General features: G+C 40.9%; 32 non-coding genes and 17 pseudogenes across 32 annotated transcripts; all 49 read left to right on the top strand.

The window, feature by feature from the left end:
• The first annotated feature begins 201 nt into the window (after window positions 1-201).
• On the top strand, window positions 202-320 carry LOC136683271 (5S ribosomal RNA). The gene has a single exon (XR_010798852.1). It is a non-coding gene; the product is annotated as a 5S ribosomal RNA (ribosomal RNA).
• A 220-nt stretch (window positions 321-540) lies between these two features.
• LOC136683270 (5S ribosomal RNA) lies at window positions 541-659 on the top strand. Its single transcript, XR_010798851.1, has one exon. It is a non-coding gene; the product is annotated as a 5S ribosomal RNA (ribosomal RNA).
• Window positions 660-861: 202 nt separating this feature from the next.
• On the top strand, window positions 862-980 carry LOC136683076 (5S ribosomal RNA; annotated as a pseudogene).
• Window positions 981-1,182: 202 nt separating this feature from the next.
• Window positions 1,183-1,301, top strand: LOC136683494 (5S ribosomal RNA). Its single transcript, XR_010799064.1, has one exon. It is a non-coding gene; the product is annotated as a 5S ribosomal RNA (ribosomal RNA).
• Window positions 1,302-1,523: 222 nt separating this feature from the next.
• LOC136683013 (5S ribosomal RNA) lies at window positions 1,524-1,642 on the top strand (annotated as a pseudogene).
• Window positions 1,643-1,844: 202 nt separating this feature from the next.
• On the top strand, window positions 1,845-1,963 carry LOC136683269 (5S ribosomal RNA). Its single transcript, XR_010798850.1, has one exon. It is a non-coding gene; the product is annotated as a 5S ribosomal RNA (ribosomal RNA).
• Window positions 1,964-2,183: 220 nt separating this feature from the next.
• Window positions 2,184-2,302, top strand: LOC136683268 (5S ribosomal RNA). Its single transcript, XR_010798849.1, has one exon. It is a non-coding gene; the product is annotated as a 5S ribosomal RNA (ribosomal RNA).
• A 202-nt stretch (window positions 2,303-2,504) lies between these two features.
• LOC136683267 (5S ribosomal RNA) lies at window positions 2,505-2,623 on the top strand. The gene has a single exon (XR_010798848.1). It is a non-coding gene; the product is annotated as a 5S ribosomal RNA (ribosomal RNA).
• Window positions 2,624-2,845: 222 nt separating this feature from the next.
• On the top strand, window positions 2,846-2,964 carry LOC136683012 (5S ribosomal RNA; annotated as a pseudogene).
• Window positions 2,965-3,166: 202 nt separating this feature from the next.
• LOC136683265 (5S ribosomal RNA) lies at window positions 3,167-3,285 on the top strand. The gene has a single exon (XR_010798846.1). It is a non-coding gene; the product is annotated as a 5S ribosomal RNA (ribosomal RNA).
• Window positions 3,286-3,505: 220 nt separating this feature from the next.
• Window positions 3,506-3,624, top strand: LOC136683264 (5S ribosomal RNA). Its single transcript, XR_010798845.1, has one exon. It is a non-coding gene; the product is annotated as a 5S ribosomal RNA (ribosomal RNA).
• A 202-nt stretch (window positions 3,625-3,826) lies between these two features.
• On the top strand, window positions 3,827-3,945 carry LOC136683075 (5S ribosomal RNA; annotated as a pseudogene).
• Window positions 3,946-4,147: 202 nt separating this feature from the next.
• Window positions 4,148-4,266, top strand: LOC136683263 (5S ribosomal RNA). The gene has a single exon (XR_010798844.1). It is a non-coding gene; the product is annotated as a 5S ribosomal RNA (ribosomal RNA).
• Window positions 4,267-4,486: 220 nt separating this feature from the next.
• Window positions 4,487-4,605, top strand: LOC136683262 (5S ribosomal RNA). The gene has a single exon (XR_010798843.1). It is a non-coding gene; the product is annotated as a 5S ribosomal RNA (ribosomal RNA).
• Window positions 4,606-4,807: 202 nt separating this feature from the next.
• LOC136683073 (5S ribosomal RNA) lies at window positions 4,808-4,926 on the top strand (annotated as a pseudogene).
• A 202-nt stretch (window positions 4,927-5,128) lies between these two features.
• LOC136683261 (5S ribosomal RNA) lies at window positions 5,129-5,247 on the top strand. The gene has a single exon (XR_010798842.1). It is a non-coding gene; the product is annotated as a 5S ribosomal RNA (ribosomal RNA).
• Window positions 5,248-5,469: 222 nt separating this feature from the next.
• LOC136683011 (5S ribosomal RNA) lies at window positions 5,470-5,588 on the top strand (annotated as a pseudogene).
• Window positions 5,589-5,790: 202 nt separating this feature from the next.
• On the top strand, window positions 5,791-5,909 carry LOC136683258 (5S ribosomal RNA). Its single transcript, XR_010798840.1, has one exon. It is a non-coding gene; the product is annotated as a 5S ribosomal RNA (ribosomal RNA).
• Window positions 5,910-6,129: 220 nt separating this feature from the next.
• LOC136683257 (5S ribosomal RNA) lies at window positions 6,130-6,248 on the top strand. The gene has a single exon (XR_010798839.1). It is a non-coding gene; the product is annotated as a 5S ribosomal RNA (ribosomal RNA).
• A 202-nt stretch (window positions 6,249-6,450) lies between these two features.
• LOC136683110 (5S ribosomal RNA) lies at window positions 6,451-6,569 on the top strand (annotated as a pseudogene).
• Window positions 6,570-6,771: 202 nt separating this feature from the next.
• Window positions 6,772-6,890, top strand: LOC136683256 (5S ribosomal RNA). Its single transcript, XR_010798838.1, has one exon. It is a non-coding gene; the product is annotated as a 5S ribosomal RNA (ribosomal RNA).
• Window positions 6,891-7,110: 220 nt separating this feature from the next.
• LOC136683255 (5S ribosomal RNA) lies at window positions 7,111-7,229 on the top strand. The gene has a single exon (XR_010798837.1). It is a non-coding gene; the product is annotated as a 5S ribosomal RNA (ribosomal RNA).
• Window positions 7,230-7,432: 203 nt separating this feature from the next.
• Window positions 7,433-7,551, top strand: LOC136683108 (5S ribosomal RNA; annotated as a pseudogene).
• Window positions 7,552-7,773: 222 nt separating this feature from the next.
• LOC136683254 (5S ribosomal RNA) lies at window positions 7,774-7,892 on the top strand. The gene has a single exon (XR_010798836.1). It is a non-coding gene; the product is annotated as a 5S ribosomal RNA (ribosomal RNA).
• Window positions 7,893-8,114: 222 nt separating this feature from the next.
• Window positions 8,115-8,233, top strand: LOC136683010 (5S ribosomal RNA; annotated as a pseudogene).
• Window positions 8,234-8,435: 202 nt separating this feature from the next.
• On the top strand, window positions 8,436-8,554 carry LOC136683253 (5S ribosomal RNA). Its single transcript, XR_010798835.1, has one exon. It is a non-coding gene; the product is annotated as a 5S ribosomal RNA (ribosomal RNA).
• Window positions 8,555-8,774: 220 nt separating this feature from the next.
• On the top strand, window positions 8,775-8,893 carry LOC136683252 (5S ribosomal RNA). Its single transcript, XR_010798834.1, has one exon. It is a non-coding gene; the product is annotated as a 5S ribosomal RNA (ribosomal RNA).
• Window positions 8,894-9,095: 202 nt separating this feature from the next.
• Window positions 9,096-9,214, top strand: LOC136683106 (5S ribosomal RNA; annotated as a pseudogene).
• A 222-nt stretch (window positions 9,215-9,436) lies between these two features.
• LOC136683251 (5S ribosomal RNA) lies at window positions 9,437-9,555 on the top strand. The gene has a single exon (XR_010798833.1). It is a non-coding gene; the product is annotated as a 5S ribosomal RNA (ribosomal RNA).
• Window positions 9,556-9,757: 202 nt separating this feature from the next.
• On the top strand, window positions 9,758-9,876 carry LOC136683250 (5S ribosomal RNA). The gene has a single exon (XR_010798832.1). It is a non-coding gene; the product is annotated as a 5S ribosomal RNA (ribosomal RNA).
• Window positions 9,877-10,096: 220 nt separating this feature from the next.
• LOC136683249 (5S ribosomal RNA) lies at window positions 10,097-10,215 on the top strand. The gene has a single exon (XR_010798831.1). It is a non-coding gene; the product is annotated as a 5S ribosomal RNA (ribosomal RNA).
• Window positions 10,216-10,417: 202 nt separating this feature from the next.
• Window positions 10,418-10,536, top strand: LOC136683105 (5S ribosomal RNA; annotated as a pseudogene).
• Window positions 10,537-10,758: 222 nt separating this feature from the next.
• LOC136683247 (5S ribosomal RNA) lies at window positions 10,759-10,877 on the top strand. Its single transcript, XR_010798829.1, has one exon. It is a non-coding gene; the product is annotated as a 5S ribosomal RNA (ribosomal RNA).
• A 222-nt stretch (window positions 10,878-11,099) lies between these two features.
• On the top strand, window positions 11,100-11,218 carry LOC136683246 (5S ribosomal RNA). Its single transcript, XR_010798828.1, has one exon. It is a non-coding gene; the product is annotated as a 5S ribosomal RNA (ribosomal RNA).
• A 222-nt stretch (window positions 11,219-11,440) lies between these two features.
• LOC136683008 (5S ribosomal RNA) lies at window positions 11,441-11,559 on the top strand (annotated as a pseudogene).
• A 202-nt stretch (window positions 11,560-11,761) lies between these two features.
• On the top strand, window positions 11,762-11,880 carry LOC136683245 (5S ribosomal RNA). Its single transcript, XR_010798827.1, has one exon. It is a non-coding gene; the product is annotated as a 5S ribosomal RNA (ribosomal RNA).
• A 205-nt stretch (window positions 11,881-12,085) lies between these two features.
• Window positions 12,086-12,204, top strand: LOC136683007 (5S ribosomal RNA; annotated as a pseudogene).
• Window positions 12,205-12,406: 202 nt separating this feature from the next.
• On the top strand, window positions 12,407-12,525 carry LOC136683243 (5S ribosomal RNA). The gene has a single exon (XR_010798826.1). It is a non-coding gene; the product is annotated as a 5S ribosomal RNA (ribosomal RNA).
• Window positions 12,526-12,745: 220 nt separating this feature from the next.
• Window positions 12,746-12,864, top strand: LOC136683242 (5S ribosomal RNA). The gene has a single exon (XR_010798825.1). It is a non-coding gene; the product is annotated as a 5S ribosomal RNA (ribosomal RNA).
• Window positions 12,865-13,066: 202 nt separating this feature from the next.
• LOC136683104 (5S ribosomal RNA) lies at window positions 13,067-13,185 on the top strand (annotated as a pseudogene).
• Window positions 13,186-13,407: 222 nt separating this feature from the next.
• On the top strand, window positions 13,408-13,526 carry LOC136683384 (5S ribosomal RNA). The gene has a single exon (XR_010798959.1). It is a non-coding gene; the product is annotated as a 5S ribosomal RNA (ribosomal RNA).
• Window positions 13,527-13,748: 222 nt separating this feature from the next.
• LOC136683006 (5S ribosomal RNA) lies at window positions 13,749-13,867 on the top strand (annotated as a pseudogene).
• A 202-nt stretch (window positions 13,868-14,069) lies between these two features.
• Window positions 14,070-14,188, top strand: LOC136683241 (5S ribosomal RNA). The gene has a single exon (XR_010798824.1). It is a non-coding gene; the product is annotated as a 5S ribosomal RNA (ribosomal RNA).
• A 220-nt stretch (window positions 14,189-14,408) lies between these two features.
• Window positions 14,409-14,527, top strand: LOC136683240 (5S ribosomal RNA). Its single transcript, XR_010798823.1, has one exon. It is a non-coding gene; the product is annotated as a 5S ribosomal RNA (ribosomal RNA).
• Window positions 14,528-14,729: 202 nt separating this feature from the next.
• LOC136683103 (5S ribosomal RNA) lies at window positions 14,730-14,848 on the top strand (annotated as a pseudogene).
• A 222-nt stretch (window positions 14,849-15,070) lies between these two features.
• LOC136683239 (5S ribosomal RNA) lies at window positions 15,071-15,189 on the top strand. The gene has a single exon (XR_010798822.1). It is a non-coding gene; the product is annotated as a 5S ribosomal RNA (ribosomal RNA).
• Window positions 15,190-15,411: 222 nt separating this feature from the next.
• LOC136683005 (5S ribosomal RNA) lies at window positions 15,412-15,530 on the top strand (annotated as a pseudogene).
• A 202-nt stretch (window positions 15,531-15,732) lies between these two features.
• LOC136683238 (5S ribosomal RNA) lies at window positions 15,733-15,851 on the top strand. Its single transcript, XR_010798821.1, has one exon. It is a non-coding gene; the product is annotated as a 5S ribosomal RNA (ribosomal RNA).
• Window positions 15,852-16,071: 220 nt separating this feature from the next.
• Window positions 16,072-16,190, top strand: LOC136683237 (5S ribosomal RNA). Its single transcript, XR_010798820.1, has one exon. It is a non-coding gene; the product is annotated as a 5S ribosomal RNA (ribosomal RNA).
• The last annotated feature ends 126 nt before the right edge of the window (window positions 16,191-16,316 follow it).

Here is a 16,316-nt window from a genome sequence, read left to right as displayed (position 1 = left end):
TTTAGCTTAAGCTTCTATTATAAAGGCAGTAACCACAGTCATTTAAACACAAGAGAAGAAGAAACTTAAAAAAAAAACGAACTGGAAAGCCAATCATTTTCATTTGAGGTGTCAGGTGGTCTACCGTTTACAGGCAGCTCTAAAACAAGTATTACTCTTAGAAGAGTATATAGAAATAGTCTTCTACAGCCCGCAGTGATCGCTTACGGCCATACCACTCCTTGAAAGCCCGATCTCGTCTGATCTCGGAAGCGAAGAAGAGTTGGGCCTAGTTAGTACTTGGATGGGAGACTGCCTGGGAATACTAGGTGCTGTAAGCTCTTTAGCTTAAGCTTCTATTATAAAGGCAGTAACCACAGTCATGTAAACACAAGAGAAGAAGAAAACTTAAGAAAAAAAAAACAACAGCAAAAAAACGAACTGGAAAGCCAATCATTTTCATTTGAGGTGTCAGGTGGTCTACCGTTTACAGGCAGCTCTAAAACAAGTATTACTCTTAGAAGAGTATTTAGAAATAGTCTTCTACAGCCCGCAGTGATTGCTTACGGCCATACCACTCCTTGAAAGCCCGATCTCGTCTGATCTCGGAAGCGAAGAAGAGTTGGGCCTAGTTAGTACTTGGATGGGAGACTGCCTGGGAATACTAGGTGCTGTAAGCTTTTTAGCTTAAGCTTCTATTATAAAGGCAGTAACCACAGTCATTTAAACACAAGAGAAGAAGAAACTTAAAAAAAAAACGAACTGGAAAGCCAATCATTTTTATTTGAGGTGTCAGGTGGTCTACCGTTTACAGGCAGCTCTAAAACAAGTATTACTCTTAGAAGATTATATAGAAATAGTCTTCTACAGCCAGCAGTGGTCGCTTACGGCCATACCACTCCTTGAAAGCCCGATCTCGTCTGATCTCGGAAGCGAAGAAGAGTTGGGCCTCGTTAGTACTTGGATGGGAGACTTCCTGGGAATACTAGGTGCTGTAAGCTTTTTAGCTTAAGCTTCTATTATAAAGGCAGTAACCACAGTCATTTAAACACAAGAGAAGAAGAAACTTAAAAAAAAAACGAACTGGAAAGCCAATCATTTTTATTTGAGGTGTCAGGTGGTCTACCGTTTACAGGCAGCTCTAAAACAAGTATTGCTCTTAGAAGAGTATATAGAAATAGTCTTCTACAGCCAGCAGTGATCGCTTACGGCCATACCACTCCTTGAAAGCCCGATCTCGTCTGATCTCGGAAGCGAAGAAGAGTTGGGCCTAGTTAGTACTTGGATGGGAGACTACCTGGGAATACTAGGTGCTGTAAGCTTTTTAGCTTAAGCTTCTATTATAAAGGCAGTAACCACAGTCATTTAAACACAAGAGAAGAAGAAAACTTAAGAAAAAAAAAACAACAACAAAAAAAAACGAACTGGAAAGCCAATCATTTTTATTTGAGGTGTCAGGTGGTCTACCGTTTACAGGCAGCTCTAAAACAAGTATTACTCTTAGAAGAGTATATAGAAATAGTCTTCTACAGCCCGCAGTGATCGCTTACGGCCATACCACTCCTTGAAAGCCCGATCTCGTCTGATCTCGGAAGCGAAGAAGAGTTGGGCCTAGTTAGTACTTGGATGGGAGACTGCCTGGGAATACTAGGTTCTGTAAGCTTTTTAGCTTAAGCTTCTATTATAAAGGCAGTAACCACAGTCATTTAAACACAAGAGAAGAAGAAACTTAAAAAAAAAACGAACTGGAAAGCCAATCATTTTCATTTGAGGTGTCAGGTGGTCTACCGTTTACAGGCAGCTCTAAAACAAGTATTACTCTTAGAAGAGTATATAGAAATAGTCTTCTACAGCCCGCAGTGATCGCTTACGGCCATACCACTCCTTGAAAGCCCGATCTCGTCTGATCTCGGAAGCGAAGAAGAGTTGGGCCTAGTTAGTACTTGGATGGGAGACTGCCTGGGAATACTAGGTGCTGTAAGCTCTTTAGCTTAAGCTTCTATTATAAAGGCAGTAACCACAGTCATGTAAACACAAGAGAAGAAGAAAACTTAAGAAAAAAAAAACAACAGCAAAAAAACGAACTGGAAAGCCAATCATTTTCATTTGAGGTGTCAGGTGGTCTACCGTTTACAGGCAGCTCTAAAACAAGTATTACTCTTAGAAGAGTATTTAGAAATAGTCTTCTACAGCCCGCAGTGATTGCTTACGGCCATACCACTCCTTGAAAGCCCGATCTCGTCTGATCTCGGAAGCGAAGAAGAGTTGGGCCTAGTTAGTACTTGGATGGGAGACTGCCTGGGAATACTAGGTGCTGTAAGCTTTTTAGCTTAAGCTTCTATTATAAAGGCAGTAACCACAGTCATTTAAACACAAGAGAAGAAGAAACTTAAAAAAAAAACGAACTGGAAAGCCAATCATTTTTATTTGAGGTGTCAGGTGGTCTACCGTTTACAGGCAGCTCTAAAACAAGTATTACTCTTAGAAGAGTATATAGAAATAGTCTTCTACAGCCAGCAGTGATCGCTTACGGCCATACCACTCCTTGAAAGCCCGATCTCGTCTGATCTCGGAAGCGAAGAAGAGTTGGGCCTAGTTAGTACTTGGATGGGAGACTGCCTGGGAATACTAGGTGCTGTAAGCTTTTTAGCTTAAGTTTCTATTATAAAGACAGTAACCACAGTCATTTAAACACAAGAGAAGAAGAAAACTAAAAAAAAAAAAACAACAAAAAAAAAAAAACGAACTGGAAAGCCAATCATTTTTATTTGAGGTGTCAGGTGGTCTACCGTTTACAGGCAGCTCTAAAACAAGTATTACTCTTAGAAGAGTATATAGAAATAGTCTTCTACAGCCCGCAGTGATCGCTTACGGCCATACCACTCCTTGAAAGCCCGATCTCGTCTGATCTCGGAAGCGAAGAAGAGTTGGGCCTAGTTAGTACTTGGATGGGAGACTGCCTGGGAATACTAGGTTCTGTAAGCTTTTTAGCTTAAGCTTCTATTATAAAGGCAGTAACCACAGTCATTTAAACACAAGAGAAGAAGAAACTTAAAAAAAAAACGAACTGGAAAGCCAATCATTTTCATTTGAGGTGTCAGGTGGTCTACCGTTTACAGGCAGCTCTAAAACAAGTATTACTCTTAGAAGAGTATATAGAAATAGTCTTCTACAGCCCGCAGTGATCGCTTACGGCCATACCACTCCTTGAAAGCCCGATCTCGTCTGATCTCGGAAGCGAAGAAGAGTTGGGCCTAGTTAGTACTTGGATGGGAGACTGCCTGGGAATACTAGGTGCTGTAAGCTCTTTAGCTTAAGCTTCTATTATAAAGGCAGTAACCACAGTCATGTAAACACAAGAGAAGAAGAAAACTTAAGAAAAAAAAAACAACAGCAAAAAAACGAACTGGAAAGCCAATCATTTTCATTTGAGGTGTCAGGTGGTCTACCGTTTACAGGCAGCTCTAAAACAAGTATTACTCTTAGAAGAGTATTTAGAAATAGTCTTCTACAGCCCGCAGTGATTGCTTACGGCCATACCACTCCTTGAAAGCCCGATCTCGTCTGATCTCGGAAGCGAAGAAGAGTTGGGCCTAGTTAGTACTTGGATGGGAGACTGCCTGGGAATACTAGGTGCTGTAAGCTTTTTAGCTTAAGCTTCTATTATAAAGGCAGTAACCACAGTCATTTAAACACAAGAGAAGAAGAAACTTAAAAAAAAAACGAACTGGAAAGCCAATCATTTTTATTTGAGGTGTCAGGTGGTCTACCGTTTACAGGCAGCTCTAAAACAAGTATTACTCTTAGAAGATTATATAGAAATAGTCTTCTACAGCCAGCAGTGATCGCTTACGGCCATACCACTCCTTGAAAGCCCGATCTCGTCTGATCTCGGAAGCGAAGAAGAGTTGGGCCTCGTTAGTACTTGGATGGGAGACTTCCTGGGAATACTAGGTGCTGTAAGCTTTTTAGCTTAAGCTTCTATTATAAAGGCAGTAACCACAGTCATTTAAACACAAGAGAAGAAGAAACTTAAAAAAAAAACGAACTGGAAAGCCAATCATTTTCATTTGAGGTGTCAGGTGGTCTACCGTTTACAGGCAGCTCTAAAACAAGTATTACTCTTAGAAGAGTATATAGAAATAGTCTTCTACAGCCCGCAGTGATCGCTTACGGCCATACCACTCCTTGAAAGCCCGATCTCGTCTGATCTCGGAAGCGAAGAAGAGTTGGGCCTAGTTAGTACTTGGATGGGAGACTGCCTGGGAATACTAGGTGCTGTAAGCTCTTTAGCTTAAGCTTCTATTATAAAGGCAGTAACCACAGTCATGTAAACACAAGAGAAGAAGAAAACTTAAGAAAAAAAAAAAAACAGCAAAAAAACGAACTGGAAAGCCAATCATTTTCATTTGAGGTGTCAGGTGGTCTACCGTTTACAGGCAGCTCTAAAACAAGTATTACTCTTAGAAGAGTATTTAGAAATAGTCTTCTACAGCCCGCAGTGATTGCTTACGGCCATACCACTCCTTGAAAGCCCGATCTCGTCTGATCTCGGAAGCGAAGAAGAGTTGGGCCTAGTTAGTACTTGGATGGGAGACTGCCTGGGAATACTAGGTGCTGTAAGCTTTTTAGCTTAAGCTTCTATTATAAAGGCAGTAACCACAGTCATTTAAACACAAGAGAAGAAGAAACTTAAAAAAAAAACGAACTGGAAAGCCAATCATTTTTATTTGAGGTGTCAGGTGGTCTACCGTTTACAGGCAGCTCTAAAACAAGTATTACTCTTAGAAGATTATATAGAAATAGTCTTCTACAGCCAGCAGTGATCGCTTACGGCCATACCACTCCTTGAAAGCCCGATCTCGTCTGATCTCGGAAGCGAAGAAGAGTTGGGCCTCGTTAGTACTTGGATGGGAGACTTCCTGGGAATACTAGGTGCTGTAAGCTTTTTAGCTTAAGCTTCTATTATAAAGGCAGTAACCACAGTCATTTAAACACAAGAGAAGAAGAAACTTAAAAAAAAAACGAACTGGAAAGCCAATCATTTTTATTTGAGGTGTCAGGTGGTCTACCGTTTACAGGCAGCTCTAAAACAAGTATTGCTCTTAGAAGAGTATATAGAAATAGTCTTCTACAGCCAGCAGTGATCGCTTACGGCCATACCACTCCTTGAAAGCCCGATCTCGTCTGATCTCGGAAGCGAAGAAGAGTTGGGCCTAGTTAGTACTTGGATGGGAGACTGCCTGGGAATACTAGGTGCTGTAAGCTTTTTAGCTTAAGCTTCTATTATAAAGGCAGTAACCACAGTCATGTAAACACAAGAGAAGAAGAAAACTTAAGAAAAAAAAAACAACAACAAAAAAAAACGAACTGGAAAGCCAATCATTTTTATTTGAGGTGTCAGGTGGTCTACCGTTTACAGGCAGCTCTAAAACAAGTATTACTCTTAGAAGAGTATATAGAAATAGTCTTCTACAGCCCGCAGTGATCGCTTACGGCCATACCACTCCTTGAAAGCCCGATCTCGTCTGATCTCGGAAGCGAAGAAGAGTTGGGCCTAGTTAGTACTTGGATGGGAGACTGCCTGGGAATACTAGGTTCTGTAAGCTTTTTAGCTTAAGCTTCTATTATAAAGGCAGTAACCACAGTCATTTAAACACAAGAGAAGAAGAAACTTAAAAAAAAAACGAACTGGAAAGCCAATCATTTTCATTTGAGGTGTCAGGTGGTCTACCGTTTACAGGCAGCTCTAAAACAAGTATTACTCTTAGAAGAGTATATAGAAATAGTCTTCTACAGCCCGCAGTGATCGCTTACGGCCATACCACTCCTTGAAAGCCCGATCTCGTCTGATCTCGGAAGCGAAGAAGAGTTGGGCCTAGTTAGTACTTGGATGGGAGACTGCCTGGGAATACTAGGTGCTGTAAGCTCTTTAGCTTAAGCTTCTATTATAAAGGCAGTAACCACAGTCATGTAAACACAAGAGAAGAAGAAAACTTAAGAAAAAAAAAACAACAGCAAAAAAACGAACTGGAAAGCCAATCATTTTCATTTGAGGTGTCAGGTGGTCTACCGTTTACAGGCAGCTCTAAAACAAGTATTACTCTTAGAAGAGTATTTAGAAATAGTCTTCTACAGCCCGCAGTGATTGCTTACGGCCATACCACTCCTTGAAAGCCCGATCTCGTCTGATCTCGGAAGCGAAGAAGAGTTGGGCCTAGTTAGTACTTGGATGGGAGACTGCCTGGGAATACTAGGTGCTGTAAGCTTTTTAGCTTAAGCTTCTATTATAAAGGCAGTAACCACAGTCATTTAAACACAAGAGAAGAAGAAACTTAAAAAAAAAACGAACTGGAAAGCCAATCATTTTTATTTGAGGTGTCAGGTGGTCTACCGTTTACAGGCAGCTCTAAAACAAGTATTACTCTTAGAAGATTATATAGAAATAGTCTTCTACAGCCAGCAGTGATCGCTTACGGCCATACCACTCCTTGAAAGCCCGATCTCGTCTGATCTCGGAAGCGAAGAAGAGTTGGGCCTCGTTAGTACTTGGATGGGAGACTGCCTGGGAATACTAGGTGCTGTAAGCTTTTTAGCTTAAGCTTCTATTATAAAGGCAGTAACCACAGTCATTTAAACACAAGAGAAGAAGAAACTTAAAAAAAAAACGAACTGGAAAGCCAATCATTTTCATTTGAGGTGTCAGGTGGTCTACCGTTTACAGGCAGCTCTAAAACAAGTATTACTCTTAGAAGAGTATATAGAAATAGTCTTCTACAGCCCGCAGTGATCGCTTACGGCCATACCACTCCTTGAAAGCCCGATCTCGTCTGATCTCGGAAGCGAAGAAGAGTTGGGCCTAGTTAGTACTTGGATGGGAGACTGCCTGGGAATACTAGGTGCTGTAAGCTCTTTAGCTTAAGCTTCTATTATAAAGGCAGTAACCACAGTCATGTAAACACAAGAGAAGAAGAAAACTTAAGAAAAAAAAAACAACAGCAAAAAAACGAACTGGAAAGCCAATCATTTTCATTTGAGGTGTCAGGTGGTCTACCGTTTACAGGCAGCTCTAAAACAAGTATTACTCTTAGAAGAGTATTTAGAAATAGTCTTCTACAGCCCGCAGTGATTGCTTACGGCCATACCACTCCTTGAAAGCCCGATCTCGTCTGATCTCGGAAGCGAAGAAGAGTTGGGCCTAGTTAGTACTTGGATGGGAGACTGCCTGGGAATACTAGGTGCTGTAAGCTTTTTAGCTTAAGCTTCTATTATAAAGGCAGTAACCACAGTCATTTAAACACAAGAGAAGAAGAAACTTAAAAAAAAAAACGAACTGGAAAGCCAATCATTTTTATTTGAGGTGTCAGGTGGTCTACCGTTTACAGGCAGCTCTAAAACAAGTATTACTCTTAGAAGATTATATAGAAATAGTCTTCTACAGCCAGCAGTGATCGCTTACGGCCATACCACTCCTTGAAAGCCCGATCTCGTCTGATCTCGGAAGCGAAGAAGAGTTGGGCCTCGTTAGTACTTGGATGGGAGACTGCCTGGGAATACTAGGTGCTGTAAGCTTTTTAGCTTAAGCTTCTATTATAAAGGCAGTAACCACAGTCATTTAAACACAAGAGAAGAAGAAAACTTAAGAAAAAAAAAACAACAACAAAAAAAAACGAACTGGAAAGCCAATCATTTTTATTTGAGGTGTCAGGTGGTCTACCGTTTACTGGCAGCTCTAAAACAAGTATTACTCTTAGAAGAGTATATAGAAATAGTCTTCTACAGCCCGCAGTGATCGCTTACGGCCATACCACTCCTTGAAAGCCCGATCTCGTCTGATCTCGGAAGCGAAGAAGAGTTGGGCCTAGTTAGTACTTGGATGGGAGACTGCCTGGGAATACTAGGTGCTGTAAGCTTTTTAGCTTAAGCTTCTATTATAAAGGCAGTAACCACAGTCATTTAAACACAAGAGAAGAAGAAAACTTAAGAAAAAAAAAACAACAACAAAAAAAAACGAACTGGAAAGCCAATCATTTTTATTTGAGGTGTCAGGTGGTCTACCGTTTACAGGCAGCTCTAAAACAAGTATTACTCTTAGAAGAGTATATAGAAATAGTCTTCTACAGCCCGCAGTGATCGCTTACGGCCATACCACTCCTTGAAAGCCCGATCTCGTCTGATCTCGGAAGCGAAGAAGAGTTGGGCCTAGTTAGTACTTGGATGGGAGACTGCCTGGGAATACTAGGTTCTGTAAGCTTTTTAGCTTAAGCTTCTATTATAAAGGCAGTAACCACAGTCATTTAAACACAAGAGAAGAAGAAACTTAAAAAAAAAACGAACTGGAAAGCCAATCATTTTCATTTGAGGTGTCAGGTGGTCTACCGTTTACAGGCAGCTCTAAAACAAGTATTACTCTTAGAAGAGTATATAGAAATAGTCTTCTACAGCCCGCAGTGATCGCTTACGGCCATACCACTCCTTGAAAGCCCGATCTCGTCTGATCTCGGAAGCGAAGAAGAGTTGGGCCTAGTTAGTACTTGGATGGGAGACTGCCTGGGAATACTAGGTGCTGTAAGCTCTTTAGCTTAAGCTTCTATTATAAAGGCAGTAACCACAGTCATGTAAACACAAGAGAAGAAGAAAACTTAAGAAAAAAAAAACAACAGCAAAAAAACGAACTGGAAAGCCAATCATTTTCATTTGAGGTGTCAGGTGGTCTACCGTTTACAGGCAGCTCTAAAACAAGTATTACTCTTAGAAGAGTATTTAGAAATAGTCTTCTACAGCCCGCAGTGATTGCTTACGGCCATACCACTCCTTGAAAGCCCGATCTCGTCTGATCTCGGAAGCGAAGAAGAGTTGGGCCTAGTTAGTACTTGGATGGGAGACTGCCTGGGAATACTAGGTGCTGTAAGCTTTTTAGCTTAAGCTTCTATTATAAAGGCAGTAACCACAGTCATTTAAACACAAGAGAAGAAGAAACTTAAAAAAAAAACGAACTGGAAAGCCAATCATTTTTATTTGAGGTGTCAGGTGGTCTACCGTTTACAGGCAGCTCTAAAACAAGTATTACTCTTAGAAGATTATATAGAAATAGTCTTCTACAGCCAGCAGTGATCGCTTACGGCCATACCACTCCTTGAAAGCCCGATCTCGTCTGATCTCGGAAGCGAAGAAGAGTTGGGCCTCGTTAGTACTTGGATGGGAGACTGCCTGGGAATACTAGGTGCTGTAAGCTTTTTAGCTTAAGCTTCTATTATAAAGGCAGTAACCACAGTCATTTAAACACAAGAGAAGAAGAAAACTTAAGAAAAAAAAAACAACAACAAAAAAAAACGAACTGGAAAGCCAATCATTTTTATTTGAGGTGTCAGGTGGTCTACCGTTTACAGGCAGCTCTAAAACAAGTATTACTCTTAGAAGAGTATATAGAAATAGTCTTCTACAGCCCGCAGTGATCGCTTACGGCCATACCACTCCTTGAAAGCCCGATCTCGTCTGATCTCGGAAGCGAAGAAGAGTTGGGCCTAGTTAGTACTTGGATGGGAGACTGCCTGGGAATACTAGGTGCTGTAAGCTTTTTAGCTTAAGCTTCTATTATAAAGGCAGTAACCACAGTCATTTAAACACAAGAGAAGAAGAAACTTAAAAAAAAAACGAACTGGAAAGCCAATCATTTTCATTTGAGGTGTCAGGTGGTCTACCGTTTACAGGCAGCTCTAAAACAAGTATTACTCTTAGAAGAGTATATAGAAATAGTCTTCTACAGCCCGCAGTGATCGCTTACGGCCATACCACTCCTTGAAAGCCCGATCTCGTCTGATCTCGGAAGCGAAGAAGAGTTGGGCCTAGTTAGTACTTGGATGGGAGACTGCCTGGGAATACTAGGTGCTGTAAGCTCTTTAGCTTAAGCTTCTATTATAAAGGCAGTAACCACAGTCATGTAAACACAAGAGAAGAAGAAAACTTAAGAAAAAAAAAACAACAGCAAAAAAACGAACTGGAAAGCCAATCATTTTCATTTGAGGTGTCAGGTGGTCTACCGTTTACAGGCAGCTCTAAAACAAGTATTACTCTTAGAAGAGTATTTAGAAATAGTCTTCTACAGCCCGCAGTGATTGCTTACGGCCATACCACTCCTTGAAAGCCCGATCTCGTCTGATCTCGGAAGCGAAGAAGAGTTGGGCCTAGTTAGTACTTGGATGGGAGACTGCCTGGGAATACTAGGTGCTGTAAGCTTTTTAGCTTAAGCTTCTATTATAAAGGCAGTAACCACAGTCATTTAAACACAAGAGAAGAAGAAACTTAAAAAAAAAACGAACTGGAAAGCCAATCATTTTTATTTGAGGTGTCAGGTGGTCTACCGTTTACAGGCAGCTCTAAAACAAGTATTACTCTTAGAAGATTATATAGAAATAGTCTTCTACAGCCAGCAGTGATCGCTTACGGCCATACCACTCCTTGAAAGCCCGATCTCGTCTGATCTCGGAAGCGAAGAAGAGTTGGGCCTCGTTAGTACTTGGATGGGAGACTGCCTGGGAATACTAGGTGCTGTAAGCTTTTTAGCTTAAGCTTCTATTATAAAGGCAGTAACCACAGTCATTTAAACACAAGAGAAGAAGAAAACTTAAGAAAAAAAAAACAACAACAAAAAAAAACGAACTGGAAAGCCAATCATTTTTATTTGAGGTGTCAGGTGGTCTACCGTTTACAGGCAGCTCTAAAACAAGTATTACTCTTAGAAGAGTATATAGAAATAGTCTTCTACAGCCCGCAGTGATCGCTTACGGCCATACCACTCCTTGAAAGCCCGATCTCGTCTGATCTCGGAAGCGAAGAAGAGTTGGGCCTAGTTAGTACTTGGATGGGAGACTGCCTGGGAATACTAGGTGCTGTAAGCTTTTTAGCTTAAGCTTCTATTATAAAGGCAGTAACCACAGTCATGTAAACACAAGAGAAGAAGAAAACTTAAGAAAAAAAAAACAACAACAAAAAAAAACGAACTGGAAAGCCAATCATTTTCATTTGAGGTGTCAGGTGGTCTACCGTTTACAGGCAGCTCTAAAACAAGTATTACTCTTAGAAGAGTATATAGAAATAGTCTTCTACAGCCCGCAGTGATCGCTTACGGCCATACCACTCCTTGAAAGCCCGATCTCGTCTGATCTCGGAAGCGAAGAAGAGTTGGGCCTAGTTAGTACTTGGATGGGAGACTGCCTGGGAATACTAGGTGCTGTAAGCTTTTTAGCTTAAGCTTCTATTATAAAGGCAGTAACCACAGTCATGTAAACACAAGAGAAGAAGAAAACTTAAGAAAAAAAAAACAACAACAAAAAAAAACGAACTGGAAAGCCAATCATTTTCATTTGAGGTGTCAGGTGGTCTACCGTTTACAGGCAGCTCTAAAACAAGTATTACTCTTAGAAGAGTATATAGAAATAGTCTTCTACAGCCCGCAGTGATCGCTTACGGCCATACCACTCCTTGAAAGCCCGATCTCGTCTGATCTCGGAAGCGAAGAAGAGTTGGGCCTAGTTAGTACTTGGATGGGAGACTGCCTGGGAATACTAGGTTCTGTAAGCTTTTTAGCTTAAGCTTCTATTATAAAGGCAGTAACCACAGTCATTTAAACACAAGAGAAGAAGAAACTTAAAAAAAAAACGAACTGGAAAGCCAATCATTTTCATTTGAGGTGTCAGGTGGTCTACCGTTTACAGGCAGCTCTAAAACAAGTATTACTCTTAGAAGAGTATATAGAAATAGTCTTCTACAGCCCGCAGTGATCGCTTACGGCCATACCACTCCTTGAAAGCCCGATCTCGTCTGATCTCGGAAGCGAAGAAGAGTTGGGCCTAGTTAGTACTTGGATGGGAGACTGCCTGGGAATACTAGGTGCTGTAAGCTTTTTAGCTTAAGCTTCTATTATAAAGACAGTAACCACAGTCATTTAAACACAAGAGAAGAAGAAAACTTAAGAAAAAAAAACGAACTGGAAAGCCAATCATTTTTATTTGAGGTGTCAGGTGGTCTACCGTTTACAGGCAGCTCTAAAACAAGTATTACTCTTAGAAGAGTATATAGAAATAGTCTTCTACAGCCCGCAGTGATCGCTTACGGCCATACCACTCCTTGAAAGCCCGATCTCGTCTGATCTCGGAAGCGAAGAAGAGTTGGGCCTAGTTAGTACTTGGATGGGAGACTGCCTGGGAATACTAGGTTCTGTAAGCTTTTTAGCTTAAGCTTCTATTATAAAGGCAGTAACCACAGTCATTTAAACACAAGAGAAGAAGAAACTTAAAAAAAAAACGAACTGGAAAGCCAATCATTTTCATTTGAGGTGTCAGGTGGTCTACCGTTTACAGGCAGCTCTAAAACAAGTATTACTCTTAGAAGAGTATATAGAAATAGTCTTCTACAGCCCGCAGTGATCGCTTACGGCCATACCACTCCTTGAAAGCCCGATCTCGTCTGATCTCGGAAGCGAAGAAGAGTTGGGCCTAGTTAGTACTTGGATGGGAGACTGCCTGGGAATACTAGGTGCTGTAAGCTCTTTAGCTTAAGCTTCTATTATAAAGGCAGTAACCACAGTCATGTAAACACAAGAGAAGAAGAAAACTTAAGAAAAAAAAAACAACAGCAAAAAAACGAACTGGAAAGCCAATCATTTTCATTTGAGGTGTCAGGTGGTCTACCGTTTACAGGCAGCTCTAAAACAAGTATTACTCTTAGAAGAGTATTTAGAAATAGTCTTCTACAGCCCGCAGTGATTGCTTACGGCCATACCACTCCTTGAAAGCCCGATCTCGTCTGATCTCGGAAGCGAAGAAGAGTTGGGCCTAGTTAGTACTTGGATGGGAGACTGCCTGGGAATACTAGGTGCTGTAAGCTTTTTAGCTTAAGCTTCTATTATAAAGGCAGTAACCACAGTCATTTAAACACAAGAGAAGAAGAAACTTAAAAAAAAAACGAACTGGAAAGCCAATCATTTTTATTTGAGGTGTCAGGTGGTCTACCGTTTACAGGCAGCTCTAAAACAAGTATTACTCTTAGAAGATTATATAGAAATAGTCTTCTACAGCCAGCAGTGATCGCTTACGGCCATACCACTCCTTGAAAGCCCGATCTCGTCTGATCTCGGAAGCGAAGAAGAGTTGGGCCTCGTTAGTACTTGGATGGGAGACTGCCTGGGAATACTAGGTGCTGTAAGCTTTTTAGCTTAAGCTTCTATTATAAAGGCAGTAACCACAGTCATTTAAACACAAGAGAAGAAGAAAACTTAAGAAAAAAAAAACAACAACAAAAAAAAACGAACTGGAAAGCCAATCATTTTTATTTGAGGTGTCAGGTGGTCTACCGTTTACAGGCAGCTCTAAAACAAGTATTACTCTTAGAAGAGTATATAGAAATAGTCTTCTACAGCCCGCAGTGATCGCTTACGGCCATACCACTCCTTGAAAGCCCGATCTCGTCTGATCTCGGAATCGAAGAAGAGTTGGGCCTAGTTAGTACTTGGATGGGAGACTGCCTGGGAATACTAGGTGCTGTAAGCTTTTTAGCTTAAGCTTCTATTATAAAGGCAGTAACCACAGTCATTTAAACACAAGAGAAGAAGAAAACTTAAGAAAAAAAAAACAACAACAAAAAAAAACGAACTGGAAAGCCAATCATTTTTATTTGAGGTGTCAGGTGGTCTACCGTTTACAGGCAGCTCTAAAACAAGTATTACTCTTAGAAGAGTATATAGAAATAGTCTTCTACAGCCCGCAGTGATCGCTTACGGCCATACCACTCCTTGAAAGCCCGATCTCGTCTGATCTCGGAAGCGAAGAAGAGTTGGGCCTAGTTAGTACTTGGATGGGAGACTGCCTGGGAATACTAGGTTCTGTAAGCTTTTTAGCTTAAGCTTCTATTATAAAGGCAGTAACCACAGTCATTTAAACACAAGAGAAGAAGAAACTTAAAAAAAAAACGAACTGGAAAGCCAATCATTTTCATTTGAGGTGTCAGGTGGTCTACCGTTTACAGGCAGCTCTAAAACAAGGATTACTCTTAGAAGAGTATATAGAAATAGTCTTCTACAGCCCGCAGTGATCGCTTACGGCCATACCACTCCTTGAAAGCCCGATCTCGTCTGATCTCGGAAGCGAAGAAGAGTTGGGCCTAGTTAGTACTTGGATGGGAGACTGCCTGGGAATACTAGGTGCTGTAAGCTCTTTAGCTTAAGCTTCTATTATAAAGGCAGTAACCACAGTCATGTAAACACAAGAGAAGAAGAAAACTTAAGAAAAAAAAAACAACAGCAAAAAAACGAACTGGAAAGCCAATCATTTTCATTTGAGGTGTCAGGTGGTCTACCGTTTACAGGCAGCTCTAAAACAAGTATTACTCTTAGAAGAGTATTTAGAAATAGTCTTCTACAGCCCGCAGTGATTGCTTACGGCCATACCACTCCTTGAAAGCCCGATCTCGTCTGATCTCGGAAGCGAAGAAGAGTTGGGCCTAGTTAGTACTTGGATGGGAGACTGCCTGGGAATACTAGGTGCTGTAAGCTTTTTAGCTTAAGCTTCTATTATAAAGGCAGTAACCACAGTCATTTAAACACAAGAGAAGAAGAAACTTAAAAAAAAAACGAACTGGAAAGCCAATCATTTTTATTTGAGGTGTCAGGTGGTCTACCGTTTACAGGCAGCTCTAAAACAAGTATTACTCTTAGAAGATTATATAGAAATAGTCTTCTACAGCCAGCAGTGATCGCTTACGGCCATACCACTCCTTGAAAGCCCGATCTCGTCTGATCTCGGAAGCGAAGAAGAGTTGGGCCTCGTTAGTACTTGGATGGGAGACTGCCTGGGAATACTAGGTGCTGTAAGCTTTTTAGCTTAAGCTTCTATTATAAAGGCAGTAACCACAGTCATTTAAACACAAGAGAAGAAGAAAACTTAAGAAAAAAAAAACAACAACAAAAAAAAACGAACTGGAAAGCCAATCATTTTTATTTGAGGTGTCAGGTGGTCTACCGTTTACTGGCAGCTCTAAAACAAGTATTACTCTTAGAAGAGTATATAGAAATAGTCTTCTACAGCCCGCAGTGATCGCTTACGGCCATACCACTCCTTGAAAGCCCGATCTCGTCTGATCTCGGAAGCGAAGAAGAGTTGGGCCTAGTTAGTACTTGGATGGGAGACTGCCTGGGAATACTAGGTGCTGTAAGCTTTTTAGCTTAAGCTTCTATTATAAAGGCAGTAACCACAGTCATTTAAACACAAGAGAAGAAGAAAACTTAAGAAAAAAAAAACAACAACAAAAAAAAACGAACTGGAAAGCCAATCATTTTTATTTGAGGTGTCAGGTGGTCTACCGTTTACAGGCAGCTCTAAAACAAGTATTACTCTTAGAAGAGTATATAGAAATAGTCTTCTACAGCCCGCAGTGATCGCTTACGGCCATACCACTCCTTGAAAGCCCGATCTCGTCTGATCTCGGAAGCGAAGAAGAGTTGGGCCTAGTTAGTACTTGGATGGGAGACTGCCTGGGAATACTAGGTTCTGTAAGCTTTTTAGCTTAAGCTTCTATTATAAAGGCAGTAACCACAGTCATTTAAACACAAGAGAAGAAGAAACTTAAAAAAAAAACGAACTGGAAAGCCAATCATTTTCATTTGAGGTGTCAGGTGGTCTACCGTTTACAGGCAGCTCTAAAACAAGTATTACTCTTAGAAGAGTATATAGAAATAGTCTTCTACAGCCCGCAGTGATCGCTTACGGCCATACCACTCCTTGAAAGCCCGATCTCGTCTGATCTCGGAAGCGAAGAAGAGTTGGGCCTAGTTAGTACTTGGATGGGAGACTGCCTGGGAATACTAGGTGCTGTAAGCTCTTTAGCTTAAGCTTCTATTATAAAGGCAGTAACCACAGTCATGTAAACACAAGAGAAGAAGAAAACTTAAGAAAAAAAAAACAACAGCAAAAAAACGAACTGGAAAGCCAATCATTTTCATTTGAGGTGTCAGGTGGTCTACCGTTTACAGGCAGCTCTAAAACAAGTATTACTCTTAGAAGAGTATTTAGAAATAGTCTTCTACAGCCCGCAGTGATTGCTTACGGCCATACCACTCCTTGAAAGCCCGATCTCGTCTGATCTCGGAAGCGAAGAAGAGTTGGGCCTAGTTAGTACTTGGATGGGAGACTGCCTGGGAATACTAGGTGCTGTAAGCTTTTTAGCTTAAGCTTCTATTATAAAGGCAGTAACCACAGTCATTTAAACACAAGAGAAGAAGAAACTTAAAAAAAAAACGAACTGGAAAGCCAATCATTTTTATTTGAGGTGTCAGGTGGTCTACC

Source organism: Hoplias malabaricus, unplaced genomic scaffold, assembly GCF_029633855.1.
Source record: "Hoplias malabaricus isolate fHopMal1 unplaced genomic scaffold, fHopMal1.hap1 scaffold_69, whole genome shotgun sequence".
In the NCBI taxonomy this organism is placed as follows: domain Eukaryota; kingdom Metazoa; phylum Chordata; class Actinopteri; order Characiformes; family Erythrinidae; genus Hoplias; species Hoplias malabaricus.
The sequence above is the reverse complement of the archived record's forward strand: the minus strand, read 5'-3'. Positions and strand labels throughout refer to the sequence as shown.